Raw genomic sequence first — 17,757 nt, forward strand, 5'->3', positions numbered from 1 at the left:
CCCAGCATTGTTTTCAGGCTGCCTCAGCCACGAAAGAAAAGCTGATAGAGAGGGATGGGGAGAGGAGAGGAGGGAGGCGTCTCTCGGGAGCAGGCTGCTCCACCCTGCACCATGGCTAGGTCACTTTGATATCCCCCCCCCCCCCACCCCACCCCACACACACACACACACACACACAACCAACCACCAGTAACCTGTTATTCCCTGTCGCACGCACACACGCACGTCATCCTCTCTCTCGCCACCCCATCCGGAGCTTGAGAGAGTGTGTTTGATTGACAGCTGCTCTGATGTACAAGATGCTTTGAACTTCAGACATTTAATTCCCATCAGGTTACAGTCATTATTATTCCCCTCCAACACACTTTACATGAGCAGGCTAAGAAAATGTTCCAGGGAAAATATACATTTGCAAGTACTTTGAATTCAACATCAAAACCAGGAGAATGAGAGCGGTGCAGGAGTGAGGGAGAGAGAGGGAGGAGAGAAAGAAGGAGGAGAGAGAGGGAGGAGAGAAAGAAGGAGGAGAGAAAGAAGGAGGAGAGAAAGAAGGAGGAGAGAGAGGGAGGAGAGAAAGAAGGAGGAGAGAGAGGGAGGAGAGAAAGAAGAAGGAGGAGAGAAAGAAGGAGGAGAGAGAGGGAGGAGAGAAAGAAGGAGGAGAGAGAGGGAGGAGAGAAAGGAGGAGAAAAAGAAGGAGGAGAGAGAGGGAGGAGAAAAAGAAGGAGGAGAGAGAGAAGGAGGAGAGAGAGGGAGGAGAGAAAGAAGGAGGAGAGAGAGGGAGGAGAAAGAAGGAGGAGAGAAAGAAGGAGGAGAGAAAGAAGGAGGAGAGAGGGAGGAGCGAGAGGGAGGAGAGAAAGAAGGAGGAGAGAGAGGGAGGAGAGAGGGAGGAGAGAGAGAGGAGAGAAAGAAGGAGGAGAGAGAGGGAGGAGAGAAAGGGAGGAGAGAGAGAGGAGAGAAAGAAGGAGGAGAGAGAGAGGAGAGAAAGAAGGAGGAGAGAGAGAGAGGAGAGAAAGAAGGAGGAGAGAGATGGAGGAGAGAAAGAAGGAGGAGAGAAAGAAGGAGGAGAGAAAGAAGGAGGAGAGAGATGGAGGAGAGAAAGGGAGGAGAGAAAGAAGGAGGAGAGAGATGGAGGAGAGAAAGAAGGAGGAGAGAGATGGAGGAGAGAAAGAAGGAGGAGAGAGAGGGAGGAGAGAAAGAGGGAGGAGAGAAAGAGGGAGGAGAGAAAGAAGGAGGAGAAAGAAGGAGGAGAGACAGAGGGAGGAGAGACAGAGGGAGGAGAGACAGAGGGAGGAGAGAAAGAAGGAGGAGAGAGAGGGAGGAGAGAAAGAAGGAGGAGAGAAAGAAGGAGGAGAGACAGAGGGAGGAGAGACAGAGGGAGGAGAGACAGAGGGAGGAGAGACAGAGGGAGGAGAGACAGAGGGAGGAGAGACAGAGGGAGGAGAGACAGAGGGAGGAGAGACAGAGGGAGGAGAGACAGAGGGAGGAGAGAAAGAAGGAGGAGAGAAAGAAGGAGGAGAGAAAGAAGGAGGAGAGAAAGAAGGAGGAGAGAAAGAAGGAGGAGAGAAAGAAGGAGGAGAGAGAGGGAGGAGAGAGAGGGAGGAGAGAGAGGGAGGAGAGAGAGGGAGGAGAGAGAGGGAGGAGAAAGAAGGAGGAGAGAGAGAGGGAGGAGAGAAAGAAGGAGGAGAGAGAGGGAGGAGAGAAAGAAGGAGGAGAGAGAGGGAGGAGAGAAAGAAGGAGGAGAGAGAGGGAGGAGAGAAAGAAGGAGGAGAGAGAGGGAGGAGAGAAAGAAGGAAGAGAGAGAGGGAGGAGAGAAAGAAGGAAGAGAGAGAGGGAGGAGAGAAAGAAGGAAGAGAGAGAGGGAGGAGAGAAAGAAGGAAGAGAGAGAGGGAGGAGAGAAAGAAGGAGGAGAGAGAGGGAGGAGAGAAAGAAGGAGGAGAGAGAGGGAGGAGAGAAAGAAGGAGGAGAGAGAGGGAGGAGAGAAAGAAGGAGGAGAGAGAGGGAGGAGAGAAAGAAGGAGGAGAGAGATGGAGGAGAGAAAGAAGGAGAAAGAAGGAGGAGAAAGATGGAGGAGAGAAAGAAGGAGGAGAGAGAGGGAGGAGAGAAAGAAGGAGGAGAGAGAGAGAGGAGAGAAAGAAGGAGGAGAGAGAGAGGAGAGAAAGAAGGAGGAGAGAGAGAGGGAGGAGAGAAAGAAGGAGGAGAGAGAGGGAGGAGAGAAAGAAGGAGGAGAGAAAGAAGGAGGAGAGAGAGAGAGGAGAGAAAGAAGGAGGAGAGAGAGAGAGAAAGAAGGAGGAGAGAGAGAGGGAGGAGAGAAAGAAGGAGGAGAGAGAGGGAGGAGAGAAAGAAGGAGGAGAGAGAGAGGGAGGAGAGAGAGAGGGAGGAGAGAGAGAGGGAGGAGAGAGAGAGAGGAGATAAAGAAGGAGGAGAGAAGGAGGGAGGAGAGAGAGAGGGAGGAGAAAAAGAAGGAGAGAGAGGAGAGAAAGAAGGAGGAGAGAGAGGGAGGAGAGAAAGAAGGAGGAGAGAGAGGGAGGAGAGAAAGAAGGAGGAGAGAGAGGGAGGAGAGAAAGAAGGAGGAGAGAGAGGGAGGAGAGAAAGAAGGAGGAGAGAGAGGGAGGAGAGAAAGAAGGAGGAGAGAGAGGGAGGAGAGAAAGAAGGAGGAGAGAGAGGAGGAGAGAAAGAAGGAGGAGAGAGAGAGGGAGGAGAGAAAGAAGGAGGAGAGAGAGAGGGAGGAGAAAGAAAAACCTTGCAGCATGTAAATGAGGGTTTTGAAAAACATCTCAGGTTTTAAAAGGGGTAGAAAATAAATCAATATACAGTACCATTCAAGGGTTTTTCTTTATTTTTACTATTTTCTACATTGGAGAATAATAGTGAAGACATCAAACTATGAAATAACACATATGGAATCATGAAGCAACCAAGTGTTAAATCACAATATATTTAAAATGTGAGATTCTTCAGATCCTTGATGACATCTTTGCACACTCTTGGCATTCTCTCAAACAGCTTCATGACGAATGCTTTTCCAACCGTCTTGAAGGAGTTCCCACATATGCTGAGCACTTGTTGGCTGCTTTTCCTTCACTCTGCAGTCCAACTCATCCCAAACCATCTCAATTGGGTTGAGGTCTGCGATTGTGGAGGCCAGGTCATCTGATGCAGCACTCCATTGCTCTCCTTGGTCAAATAGCCCTTACACAGCCTGGAGGTGTGTTGGGTCATTGTCCTGTTGAAAAACAAATGATCGTCCCACTAAGCGCAAACCAGATGGGATGGCATATCGCTGCGGAATGCCGTGGTAGCCATGCTGGTTAAATGTGCCTTGAATTCTAAATAAATCACTGACAGTGTCACCAGCAAAGGACCACCACACCTCCATGCTTCCCGTGGGAACCACACATGCGGAGATCATATGTTCACCAACTCTTCATATCACAAAGACATGGTATTGGACCCAAAAATCTCAAATTTGGACTCATTAGACCAAAGGACAGATGTCTACCGGTCTAATGTCCATTTCTCGTGTTTCTTGGCCAAAGGAAGTCTCTTCGTCTTATTGGTGTCCTTTAATAGTGGTTTCTTTGCAGCAATGCGACCATAAAGGTCTCTGAACAGTTGATGTTGAGATGTGCATGTTACTTGAACTCTGTGAAGCATTTATTTTGGCTGCAATCTGAGGTGCAGTTAACTCTAATGAACTTATCCTAGGCAGCAAAGGTAACTCTGGGTCTTCCTTTCCTGTGGCGGTCCTCATGAGAGCCAGTTTCATCATAGCGCTAGATGGTTTTTGAGACTGCACTTGAAGAAACTTTAAAAGTTCTTGACATTTCAGGTTGACTGACCTTCATGTCTTAAAGTAATGGACTGTCATCATAATATGGACTTGGTCTTTTACCAAATAGGGCTATCTTCTGTATACCACCCCTACCCTGTCACAACACAACTCAAACGCATTGCGGAAAGAAATTCCACAAATTCACGTTCAACAAGGCACACCTGTTCATTGAAATGCATTCCAGGTGACTACCTCATGCAGCTGGTTGAGAGAATGCCAAGAGTGTGCAAAGCTGTCATCAAGGCAAAGGGTGGATACTTTGAAGAACCTAAATTATCAAATATTTTCATTTGTTTATAACTTTTGTTTTCTACATGATTCCATGTCATTTCATACATTTGATGTCTTCACTATTATTCTACAAAATATTATATATATATATATATTTCACCTTTATTTAACCAGGTAGGCTAGTTGAGAACAAGTTGTCATTTACAACTGCGACCTGGCCAAGATAAAGCATAGCAGTGTGAACAGACAACAACAAAGTTACACAATGTAGAAAATAGTCCAAATACAGAAAAGCCCTTGAATGAGTAAGTGTGTCCAAACATTTGACTGGTACTGTATATGAAACAACCCCTGAAGCTGCATTAAGAGGGAGCATTTCCTTATACCAGAATCGTATACCGCTCTTCCATTACTTGAAGCTTTAGCTAGCTTATAACGAGGCCCCCTGAGATCTCCTGATATGGACAGAAGCATGTGGTGTGACAGACAGTGTCAGTCAGTCAGTGAGAGAGGTACCATCGGCCCATTTTCAAGCTTTTTAGGTCAGTTAAGCTCCTCTCTTTCCTCATCCATCCCTCTCGATCTCTACCTCATGTTCAAACAGAGGCTTCATTAGCTCACACACTAAGCAAACAGAAAAACTGCCTACCCCACATTCCTGATCCCAGCTCAGACCAGAGCCCAAGAACCTAGTTCCATTTAAGAATGATGGAGGCCACTGTGTTCTTAGATACCTTGAATGCTGCAGCAATCCTGTCGTCTCGGAGCTCTAAAGACAATTTATTCGACCTCATGGCTTGGTTTTTGCTCTGACATGCACTCTGAACTGTGGGACTTTATATAGACAGGTGTGTGCCTTTCCAAATCATGTCCAATCAATTGAATTTACCACAGGTGGACTCCAATCAAGTTGTGGGAACATCTCAAGGGTGAGCAATGGAAACAGGATGCACCTGAGCTCAATTGAGTCTCATAGCAAAGGGTCTGAATACTTATGTAAATGTATGTTTTTTATATGTGTGAAAAAATTGTAAACACCTGTTTTCGCTTTGTCATTTTGGGGCAGGTTAATGAGGGAAAAATAATTGTATCCGTTTTAGAATAAGGCTGTAATGTAACAAAATGTGGAAAAAGTCAAGGTGTCTGAATACTGTCCGATTACACTGTTTGTCCTTCTCATATATTATCCACAGAGCAACACTACAATACCACCACACTGGAGATTGTAGCCAGACAAAAACATCAGAAGTGATTGGGTGGAACACAATACAGGTTCTCCTCCAGCCTCCATCTAGTAAATGACAGCCTGGGAGTAACCATTATAACAATAAAACCCTGTGTATTAACTCCGTCATTATCTAAACACAAAACTATCCAGCTTAAACACCTTCTCTCATCTCTTTCTGCCTACCTGGCTGGCTGGTCTTCCTGAGGTAGCTGTAGTCAGAGAGAAACAGATATAATGTGTTCAATTTAATACTGTAGCTAGAGCCTTCCGTCTGTCTGTGAAGGGGGTGTCTGTGTTCTGTCTGGCACTGGGAGCAGAGCTGCAGTAGAAGTGACAGTTATGGCAGCTTTCTATACTACATTCTACTAGCTTACACAGGAGGCGGGAAAATGAGCAGTGTCTGTAAACCCCCACATTCTACATCTAAATGAATGGCTTTATGATACATTATTAGACATTTGGCAATTGATATAGTCATCTGCAACTGAAAATAAGAAACTGACCTAGCTGGTACCAACATACCAATATGTTGACTAGACCTGAAACCCGGCCATCAGACCAACCATTGATGAAAGCAGTCCAACACATAGACAACCTTTTGTCAAAGCGGAAATGAGTTTGAGACATTCCAGGCTACAAGTGTAGGCCTGGGGCGGCAGGGTAGCCTAGTGGTAAGAACATTGGACTAGTAACCGAAAGGTTGCTAGTTCAAATCCCCGAGCTGACAAGGTACAAAATCTGTTGTTCTGCCCCTGAACAGGCAGTTAACCCACTGTTCCTAGGCTGTCATTGAAAATAAGAATTTGTTCTTAACTGACTTGCCTAGTAAAATAAATCATAAATAATGATAATGATGATAATCACAGAATGTCATGAGAATACACACAGGTATTTTTTAACAGCTGTCTCTTTCCATTCATCAAATTAAAGGTGCTCTCCTGTAGGCGACCCACGCACCTTCGTTCACTCACAAAATACCAAACAGCGCACAGGGTATTTTGTGAGTGAACGAAGGTGCGTGGGTCGCCTACAGGAGCACTGTTGGGTATTTTGTGAGTGAACGAAGGTGCGTGGGTCGCCTACAGGAGCACTGTTGGGTATTTTGTGAGTGAACGAAGGTGCGTGGGTCGCCTACAGGAGCACTGTTGGGTATTTTGTGAGTGAACGAAGGTGCGTGGGTCGCCTACAGGAGCACTGTTGGGTATTTTGTGAGTGAACGAAGGTGCGTGGGTCGCCTACAGGAGCACTGTTGGGTATTTTGTGAGTGAACGAAGGTGCGTGGGTCGCCTACAGGAGCACTGTTGGGTATTTTGTGAGTGAACGAAGGTGCGTGGGTCGCCTACAGGAGCACTGTTGGGTATTTTGTGAGTGAACGAAGGTGCGTGGGTCGCCTACAGGAGCACTGTTGGGTATTTTGTGAGTGAACGAAGGTGCGTGGGTCGCCTACAGGAGCACTGTTGGGTATTTTGTGAGTGAACGAAGGTGCGTGGGTCGCCTACAGGAGCACTGTAGGGTATTTTGTGAGTGAACGAAGGTGCGTGGGTCGCCTACAGGAGCACTGTTGGGTATTTTGTGAGTGAACGAAGGTGCGTGGGTCGCCTACAGGAGCGCTTTTGTTAAGTGATTGTTTGACAATCCGATGAAATCATCATGACTGGTTGTGTTTAGGCCACATTAAAAGGCCTAGGCGGTGTGTCCATAAGGCTAAGGGAAGCTAAGCTTTCCCGAAAGTAAATAGAATTATATTGCCTAATTAGCTTACTCCTGTCTGTACAGAAATAATTGACATAAATACCTCAACACCGGTTCCCCCCGCACTGACTCTGAACCGGTACCTCCTGTATATAGCCCCACTATTGTTATTTACTGCTGATCTTTAATGATTTGTTTTCCTTGTCTCTTACTTGAATTTTTACGTATTTTCTTAAACCTACACTGTTGGTTAAGGACTTGAAAGTAAGCATTTCACTGTAAGGTCTACACTGTTGGTTAAGGACTTGAAAGTAAGCATTTCACTGTAAGGTCTACACTGTTGGTTAAGGGCTTGAAAGTAAGCATTTCACTGTAAGGTCTACACTGTTGGTTAAGGGCTTGAAAGTAAGCATTTCACTGTAAGGTCTACACTGTTGGTTAAGGGCTTGAAAGTAAGCATTTCACTGTAAGGTCTACACTGTTGGTTAAGGGCTTGAAAGTAAGCATTTCACTGTAAGATCTACACTGTTGGTTAAGGGCTTGAAAGTAAGCATTTCACTGTAAGGTCTACACTGTTGGTTAAGGGCTTGAAAGTAACCATTTCACTGTAAGGTCTACACTGTTGGTTAAGGGCTTGAAAGTAACCATTTCACAGTAAGGTCTACACTGTTGGTTAAGGGCTTGAAAGTAAGCATTTCACTGTAAGGTCTACACTGTTGGTTAAGGGCTTGAAAGTAAGCATTTCACTGTAAGGACTACACTGTTGGTTAAGGGCTTGAAAGTAAGCATTTCACTGTAAGGTCTACACTGTTGGTTAAGGACTTGAAAGTAAGCATTTCACTGTAAGGTCTACACTGTTGGTTAAGGGCTTGAAAGTAAGCAGTTCACTGTAAGGTCTACACTGTTGGTTAAGGGCTTGAAAGTAAGCATTTCACTGTAAGGTCTACACTGTTGGTTAAGGGCTTGAAAGTAAGCATTTCACTGTAAGGTCTACACTGTTGGTTAAGGGCTTGAAAGTAAGCATTTCACTGTAAGATCTACACTGTTGGTTAAGGGCTTGAAAGTAAGCATTTCACTGTAAGGTCTACACTGTTGGTTAAGGGCTTGAAAGTAAGCATTTCACTGTAAGGTCTACACTGTTGGTTAAGGGCTTGAAAGTAAGCATTTCACTGTAAGATCTACACTGTTGGTTAAGGGCTTGAAAGTAAGCATTTCACTGTAAGGTCTACACTGTTGGTTAAGGGCTCATTTCACAAGGTCTGTTGGTTAAGGGCTTGAAAGTAAGCATTTCACTGTAAGGTCTACACTGTTGGTTAAGGGCTTGAAAGTAACCATTTCACAGTAAGGTCTACACTGTTGGTTAAGGGCTTGAAAGTAAGCATTTCACTGTAAGGTCTACACTGTTGGTTAAGGGCTTGAAAGTAAGCATTTCACTGTAAGGTCTACACTGTTGGTTAAGGGCTTGAAAGTAAGCATTTCACTGTAAGGTCTACACTGTTGGTTAAGGGCTTGAAAGTAAGCATTTCACTGTAAGGTCTTTCACACTGTTGGTTAAGGGCTTGAAAGTAAGCATTTCACTGTAAGGTCTACACTGTTGGTTAAGGGCTTGAAAGTAAGCATTTCACTGTAAGATCTACACTGTTGGTTAAGGGCTTGAAAGTAAGCATTTCACTGTAAGGTCTACACTGTTGGTTAAGGGCTTGAAAGTAACCATTTCACTGTAAGGTCTACACTGTTGGTTAAGGGCTTGAAAGTAACCATTTCACTGTAAGGTTCTACACATGTTGTATTCAGCCCATGTGACAAATTAAATTAGATTTGAAATAAATCAAATCATTCAAAATCGACACCTAAACCAGAAAGCATGATTTGGTCATTAGCTAAAAAATAAATATATTTAAAAGCTGAGGATTGTGTTAAATCACATAGCCTACAGTTGGAAGGCCCCACAATTTGTGCATGACACTGCACATAACAAATAGACTAATGTTGAGTTGTGACTGTCAGTAAAAAGCAGAGACCCAGCCAGGCATATCACAGTATTTAAAAATACAATTGAGGAAAAACTATTTGGAAAGCAAATGGCTATTGTGGTAAAGAGACGACAATGAAAATACTCCAATCTGTCTTTTAGTTATATTAACTTAATTGAGCGAACAGTAGCCTCTCTCATTGGCACCAGCAGAGAACATCAGCAACATCCCCGGTGAGTCTGCATATTCACTGTCTTCATTGCTGGGTCAGTGCCACTTCTGTTTGTTTTTGGACAATAACTTCCTCCTACAGGTTAAATGGGCGTCATATTGATTGTCTCCCCTTTTCGTAGGCCCATTATATGGATCAGACAACATCGTTTTTATTCATCTGTTTGCGGCACTAGAGTAGGCTACCCTGTCATTTTTGTAGTATATTAAAAAAAATATGCATGTGCACACTTGGGTGTCCCATACCAGTAAGAAATTAAATGTACTTTCAACCCTGGACATCCTGTTAACCACCTGACACCCCAGGCTATGGCCGGCCGTTTGACTCAGGAGCAGGCAGCTGCAGCTGACTTGAAGCCCATTGAAAGACCCCCTGACCTTGGGATGCATGGGCTCGCCACCAGCCTCTCTGGAGGATCCAGCACAGCACTGAGTTAGAGTTCGAGAACAGGCCTCGTTCGAAGTCCTGCTGTGGCATTGCACTGGCACAGATCAGATGGTAGGATCTTTAATTTTCCTGGCTGGGACTATGTGACCCTGGGGAGAGAAAAAGTTATTCCACACACCCCCAAACGGTCACGCTCCTAAATGAACTTTCTCAAAGAAGGTGCTGTCAAGCTTTTCCCCAGGGGGATCCTTTCAAGTTGTGGGGGCGATGCCCTGCTATTAGACCAACAGGTAGCCTTCAGAAGTGAGCCTGAATTCGGTTTAACCCTCCTCGCCTCCCACCACGTTCCCAACATCTTCTATAACCTTCTACTCAGTGAGAATATCCACCCCAGATATCCCTTTCTCTACATAAAGTGAGTGCGTGAGTGAGTGAGTGAGTGAGTGAGTGAGTGAGTGAGTGAGTGAGTGAGTGAGTGAGTGAGTGAGTGAGGCCTGGCCTGGCCTGGCCGACTACATTGTGATTCAATTCTGTAAGTATTATACCCGACTGGAGCAGGGCTGACTGTGGGAGAAGTAGAGACCCTGGAACTCAAGATAAGGCCGTGGAGAAACTTCAGAGAGACATAACATACACCATCAAAACTACATTAGATCAGAGCGAGAGAGAGGGAGACAGAAGACTTAACATGCACCATCAAAACTACATTAGATCAGAGAGAGAGAGAGGGAGACAGAAGACATAACATATACCATCAAAACTACATTAGATCAGAGAGAGAGAAACTTCAGAGAGACATAACATACACCATCAAAACTACATTAGATCAGAGAGAGAGGGGGAGACAGAAGACATAACATACACCATCAAAACTACATTAGATCAGAGAGAGAGGGAGAAACAGAAGACATAACATACACCATCAAAACTACATTAGATCAGAGAGAGAGAGGGAGACAGAAGACATAACATACACCATCAAAACTACATTAGATCAGAGAGAGAGGGAGAAACAGAAGACATAACATACACCATCAAAACTACATTAGATCAGAGAGAGAGGGAGACAGAAGACATAACATACACCATCAAAACTACATTAGATCTGAGAGAGAGAGAAACAGAAGACATAACATACACAATCAAAACTACACATTAGATCTGAGAGAGAGAAACAGAAGAGGTAGAGACAGATGGAGATAGTAGTGAAGTAGAAAAAGTTAGGAAGAGAGAGGGAGTAGGTTTACATGGACACTGATCATTTGATATTAAACTGACTATGGCAATGGGCTGATTATGGAAATGGCAATGTAAACACCTTACTCTGCTCATCTTAATGGGCGTAGGATCAAAATGGAAGTAAGCCTACGCCGGCGTTCCAGCGATGTATTTGATTTGCGCATGTGTCAGCACCGGTAGCGCAAACCTCCCTCTATATGAGCGAGTGAAGTGAGTTCGGAAAGACATAGTATGCCTTTTAAAAATAGTGTTCACACCCAAACTAACAAAAAAATGACATGGTCGCTGTTGTAGAATGTTCATTTTGATTGTAGATTTTCTGCATTTATCAAAGTGCCATCAAGTAGCCCAGGGATTCCCAAACTTGGGTAGGCCAAATAAAAATGTGATTCAAATCAAAATAAATTAAATAACAAAAATCAAACAGTCCATTTAGTAAGGCGTCCATAGAGACACATAACAGCTCTACTGGTAGTACAGCTACTACCAGCAGTACTACACCTGCACCTGTCCACGAAACAAACTGTTCTGCTTCCACAAACACATCCAATGCTAGCATTAGTAATTCTACATTTGTTGTTAGCCCAGCTACCATGGACACAGACTGTTGTGAATCTGATGCAGCCGAAGAGCCACTGCTCCCTTACCGGGATAAGCACCGAACAGACGTTCGACCATTGAAGAGTCGCAAATATGATAAGAACTACATTGATTTGGGGTTCACTTATATTGGGAGTAGTGCCTTTCCTCAGCCACAGTGTGTTATATGTGCAAAAGTACTAGCTCACAACTCAATGAAACCTTCACTCTTGCACAGACATTTAGAAACAAAACATGGACATTTGAAAAATAAGCCACAGCAGTTTTTTGAGTGAGAATTAAGACAACTTTTGAGTAATAAGACATGTATAAAAACAACAGACACCATTAATAAGAATGGACTTTGGTGGTCAAGATGTGTTGGTATCTGTACTGATGGCGCAAAAAAACATGACAGGGAGACATAGTGGAGTGGTAACGTTGCTCCCGATGCAAGCAGTTGCTCCCGATGCCACTTGGGTGCACTGCAGCATCCACCCACTGCAGCATCCACCCACTGCAGCATCCACCCAGAGGCTCTTGCTGCCAAGGGAATGCCTGACAGCCTGAAAGATGTTTGGCCACTAAATTGAAAATGGTTAACTTTGTTAAAGCAAGGGCCTTGAACTCTCGTGTATTTTCTGCACTATGCAATGATATGGGCAGGGACCATATAACGCTTTTACAACATAAAGAAGGGCCCTGGTTATCAAGTGGCAAAGTATTGACACATTTTTTTAAATTGAGAGATGAGCTTAAAGTTTTCTTTACTGACCATAATTTTCACTTGTCTGACCGCTTGCATGATGAGTTTCTCACACAACTGGCCTGTCTGGGTGATGTTCTTTCTCGCCTGAATAATCTGTATCTAGGATTACAGGGACTCTCCGCAACTATATTCAATGTGCGGGACAAAATTGAGGCTATGATTAAGAAGTTGGAGCTCTTCTCTGTCTGCATTAACAAGGACAACACACAGGTATATCCATCATTGTATGATTTTTTGAGTGCAAATGAACTCAAGCTTAGGGACAATGTCAAATGTGATATAGCGAAGCGCCTGAGTGAGTTGAGTGCACAATTCCGCAGGTACTTTTCCGATATGGATGACACAAACAACTGGATTCGTTATCCATGCCTTTCATGCTCTTCCTCCAGTCCACTTACCGATATTTGAAAAGGGAAGCCTCATCGAATTTGCAACAAGCGGTTATGTGAAAATTAGATTTCTGGATAGGGCTGTGCTCAGAGTATCCTGCCTTGGCAAATCACGCTGTTAAGACACTGATGCCCTTTGCAACTACGTACCTCTGTGAGAGTGGATTCTCAGAAATCACTAGCATGAAAACTAAATACAGTGAGTGTGGAACATGATTTAAGACTGAGACTCTCTCCCATACAACCCAACATTGTAGAGTTATGAGCATCCCTTCAAGCACTTCTCATTAACCTGTGGTGAGATATTCACAATTTCCAATGAACAAATAAGGTTTTATATGTAAGATGGTTAAATAAAGAGCAAAATTAATGACAATTATAAGAGCTCTTTGTCACTTCCCACGAGTTGGGTTGTGGCAAAAACACACTCATTCTTATGAAAAATAAATGTATAGTACAGGCTTACAATGATGGCAAAAAAACAACATTTGAGACGCTGACCCTGGTGCTAGAGGGGGTATGCAGCTGGAGGTTGAATGTTTGCAGGGGTACGGGACTATAACAAGTTTGGGGACCACTGAAGTAGCCTGATTTCAGATGTGTCCAAGATAATAAGGGAAATCATTCTTGCAAAGCAGGTAAACGCTTTAAACAAACTAATATATTAATCTGACGATCCACAATCGTGTTTTTGTGTGCATGTAACCGTGCTCAGTGGGAGATGTAGACAGCTGGTGCAGTAGAGATTAGGGTTGAAAGCAGCGCTCTCTCTCCACTCTATCTCTCTGTCGTTTGAGGTGTGATTTCTCCTGCTGTAGTGAGAGATTGGTGGAAAGTGCATGGACTTCAGAGAAAGTTCCTCCCTGACACCACTCTGAGCCTACAAACCACACAACGAGGCCATCAAAAAAATCCATTACCCATAATCCCCCACATCGGTCTGAGAGATTAAAATGAAGGCAGAGCAGACCAGTGGTGCTCACCACCATCACTACTACTACTACTACTGCTGCTGCTCATCCCCACCACCACTACTGCTGCTACTACTCATCACCACCACTACTACTAATAATACTGCTCATCACCACTACCACTACTACTCATCACTACTGCTCTACACCACTACTACTACTGCTCTACACCACCACTACTACTACTACTGCTCATCACCACCACTACTACTGCTCATCACCACCACTACTACTGCTCATCACCACCACTACTACTACTACTACTACTACTACTGCTCATCACCACTACCACTACTACTCATCACTACTGCTCTACACCACTACTACTACTGCTCATCCCCACCACCACTACTGCTGCTACTACTCATCACCACCACTACTACTGCTCATCACCACCACTACTACTACTACTACTACTGCTCATCACCACCACTACTACTACTACTGCTCATCACCACTACTACTACTGCTCATCACCACCACTACTACTACTCATCACCACCACTACTACTACTCATCACCACCACTACTACTACTACTACTACTGCTCATCACCACCACTACTACTACTCATCACCACCACTACTACTAATAATACTGCTCATCACCACTACCACTACTACTCATCACTACTGCTCTACACCACTACTACTACTGCTCTACACCACCACTACTACTACTACTGCTCATCACCACCACTACTACTGCTCATCACCACCACTACTACTACTACTCATCACCACCACTACTACTACTCATCACCACCACTACTACTAATAATACTGCTCATCACCACTACCACTACTACTATTCATCACTACTGCTCTACACCACTACTACTACTGCTCTACACCACCACTACTACTACTACTGCTCATCACCACTACTACTACTACTGCTCATCACCACCACTACTACTACTGCTCATCACCACCACTACTACTACTACTGCTCATCACCACCACTACTACTACTGCTCATCACCACCACTACTACTACTACTACTGCTCATCACCACCACTACTACTACTACTGCTCATCACCACCACTACTACTACTGCTCATCACCACCACTACTACTACTACTACTGCTCATCACCACCACTACTACTACTACTGCTCATAACCACCACTACTACTACTGCTCATAACCACCACTACTACTACTACTACTCATAACCACCACTACTACTACTACTACTACTGCTCATAACCACCACCACTACTACTACTCATAACCACCACCACTACTACTGCTCATAACCACCACTACTACTACTACTACTACTACTGCTCATAACCACCACTACTACTACTACTACTGCTCATCACCACCACTACTGCTCATCACCACCACTACTGCTCATCACCACCACTACTGCTCATCACCACCACTACTGCTACTTCTCTACACCACTACTACTACTACTGCTCATCACCACCACTACTACTGCTCATCACCACCACCACTACTACTGCTCTACACCACCACTACTACTGCTCTACACCACCACTACTACTACTACTGCTCATCACCACCACTACTACTACTGCTCATCACCACCACTACTACTACTCATCACTACCACTTCTAGTTCTGCTCTACACCACCACTACTACTACTGCTCTACACCACCACTACTACTGCTCATCACCACCACTACTACTGCTCATCACCACCACTACTACTGCTCATCACCACCACTACTACTACTCATCACTACCACTTCTAGTTCTGCTCTACACCACCACTACTACTACTGCTCTACACCACCACTACTACTACTACTCATCACCACCACTACTACTACTACTCATCACCACCACTACTACTACTACTCATCACCACCACTTCTACTACTACTCGTCACCACCACTACTACTACTACTCGTCACCACCACTACTACTACTACTCGTCACCACCACTACTACTACTACTCGTCACCACCACTACTACTACTACTCATCACCACCACCACTACTACTACTACTCATCACCACCACTACTACTAATCGTCACCACCACTACTACTACTACTCATCACCACCACTACTACTACTACTCATCACCACCACTACTACTACTACTCATCACCACCACTACTACTACTACTCATCACCACCACCACTACTACTACTACTGCTCATCACCACCACTACTGCTCATCACCACCACTACTACTACTACTACTACTGCTCATCACCACCACTACTACTACTGCTCATCACCACCACTACTACTACTACTCATTACCACCACTACTACTACTACTCATCACTACGGCTCATCACCAGTACTACTACTACTACTACTGCTCAACACCACCACCACTACTACTACTGCTCTAAACCACCACTACTACTACTACTACTAATACTACTGCTCATCACAACCACTTCTACACCACCACCACTACTACTACTACTACTACTGCTCATCACCACCACTACTACTACTGCTCATCACCACCACTACTACTACTACTCATTACCACCACTACTACTACTACTCATCACTACGGCTCATCACCAGTACTACTACTACTACTACTGCTCAACACCACCACCACTACTACTACTGCTCTAAACCACCACTACTACTACTACTACTAATACTACTGCTCATCACAACCACTTCTACACCACCACTACTACTACTACTACTACTACTACTGCTTTACATCACCAATACTACAACTACTGCTCATCACCAGCACTACTACTGCTCATCACCACCACTACTACAACTACTCATAACCACCAACACTACTACTCATCACCAACACTACTACTCATCACCACCACTACTACTGCTGCTCATCACCACCACTACTACTACTGCTCATCACCACCACTACTACAACTACTCATAACCACCAACACTACTACTCATCACCACCACTACTACTACTGCTCATCACCACCACTACTACAACTACTCATAACCACCAACACTCCTACTCATCACTACAACTACTAATGCTGCTCTGCTCATCAACCCCACCACTACTACTGCTGCTCATCACCACCACTACTACTGCTGCTCATCACCACCACTACTACTACTACAACTACTCATCACCACCACTACTACTACTACTCATCACCACCACTACTACTGCTGCTCATCACCACCACTACTACTACTACCACCACTACTACAACTACTCATCACCACCACTACTACTACTACTGCTCATCACCACCACTACTACTACTACTGCTCATCACCACCACTACTACTACTACTGCTCATCACCACCACTACTACTACCACTACTACTACTACTACTGCTCACCACCACTACTACTACCACTACTACTACTACTGCTCATCACCACCACTACTACTACTACTGCTCATCACCACCACTACTACTACTACTGCTCATCACCACCACTACTACTACTACTGCTCATCACCACCACTACTACTACTACTGCTCATCACCACCACTACTACTACTACTGCTCATCACCACCACTACTACTACTACTACTGCTCATCACCACCACTACTACTACTACTGCTCATCACCACCACTACTACTACTGCTCATCACCACCACTACTACTACTACTACTGCTCATCACCACCACTACTACTACTACTGCTCATCACCACCACTACTACTACTACTGCTCATCACCACCACTACTACTACTACTACTGCTCATCACCACCACTACTACTACTACTACTGCTCATCACCACCACTACTACTACTACTACTACTGCTCATCACCACCACTACTACTACTGCTCATCACCACCACTACTACTACTACTACTGCTCATCACCACCACTACTACTACTACTGCTGCTCACCACCACCACCACTGCTGCTCATCAACACCACCACCACCACTACTACTGCTGCTCATCAACGCCGCCACCACGACTACTACTACTACTACTACTACTACTACTACTACTACAACAGCAGTGCTGCTCATCACCACCACTACTCATCAACGCCACCACTACTACTACTACTGCTCATCACCACCACTACTACTACTACTTCTGCTGCTCATCACCACCACTACTACTACTACTACTACTCATCACCACCACTACTACTACAACTGCTCATCACCACCACTACTACTACTGCTCATCACCACCACTACTACTACTGCTCATCACCACCACTACTACTACTGCTCATCACCACCACTATAACTACTACTTCTGCTGCTCATCACCACCACTACTACTACTACTACTAC

General features: G+C 44.7%; 1 protein-coding gene across 2 annotated transcripts in view; it reads right to left on the bottom strand.

Annotated features, from left to right (window-relative positions):
* The window catches only part of cachd1 (cache domain containing 1), a 149,500-nt gene that overhangs the window by 75,526 nt on the left and 56,217 nt on the right, over window positions 1-17,757 (bottom strand). The window lies entirely within an intron of this gene.

The sequence above is a fragment of the Oncorhynchus nerka genome, linkage group LG24, assembly GCF_034236695.1.
Source record: "Oncorhynchus nerka isolate Pitt River linkage group LG24, Oner_Uvic_2.0, whole genome shotgun sequence".
NCBI classification, from domain to species: domain Eukaryota; kingdom Metazoa; phylum Chordata; class Actinopteri; order Salmoniformes; family Salmonidae; genus Oncorhynchus; species Oncorhynchus nerka.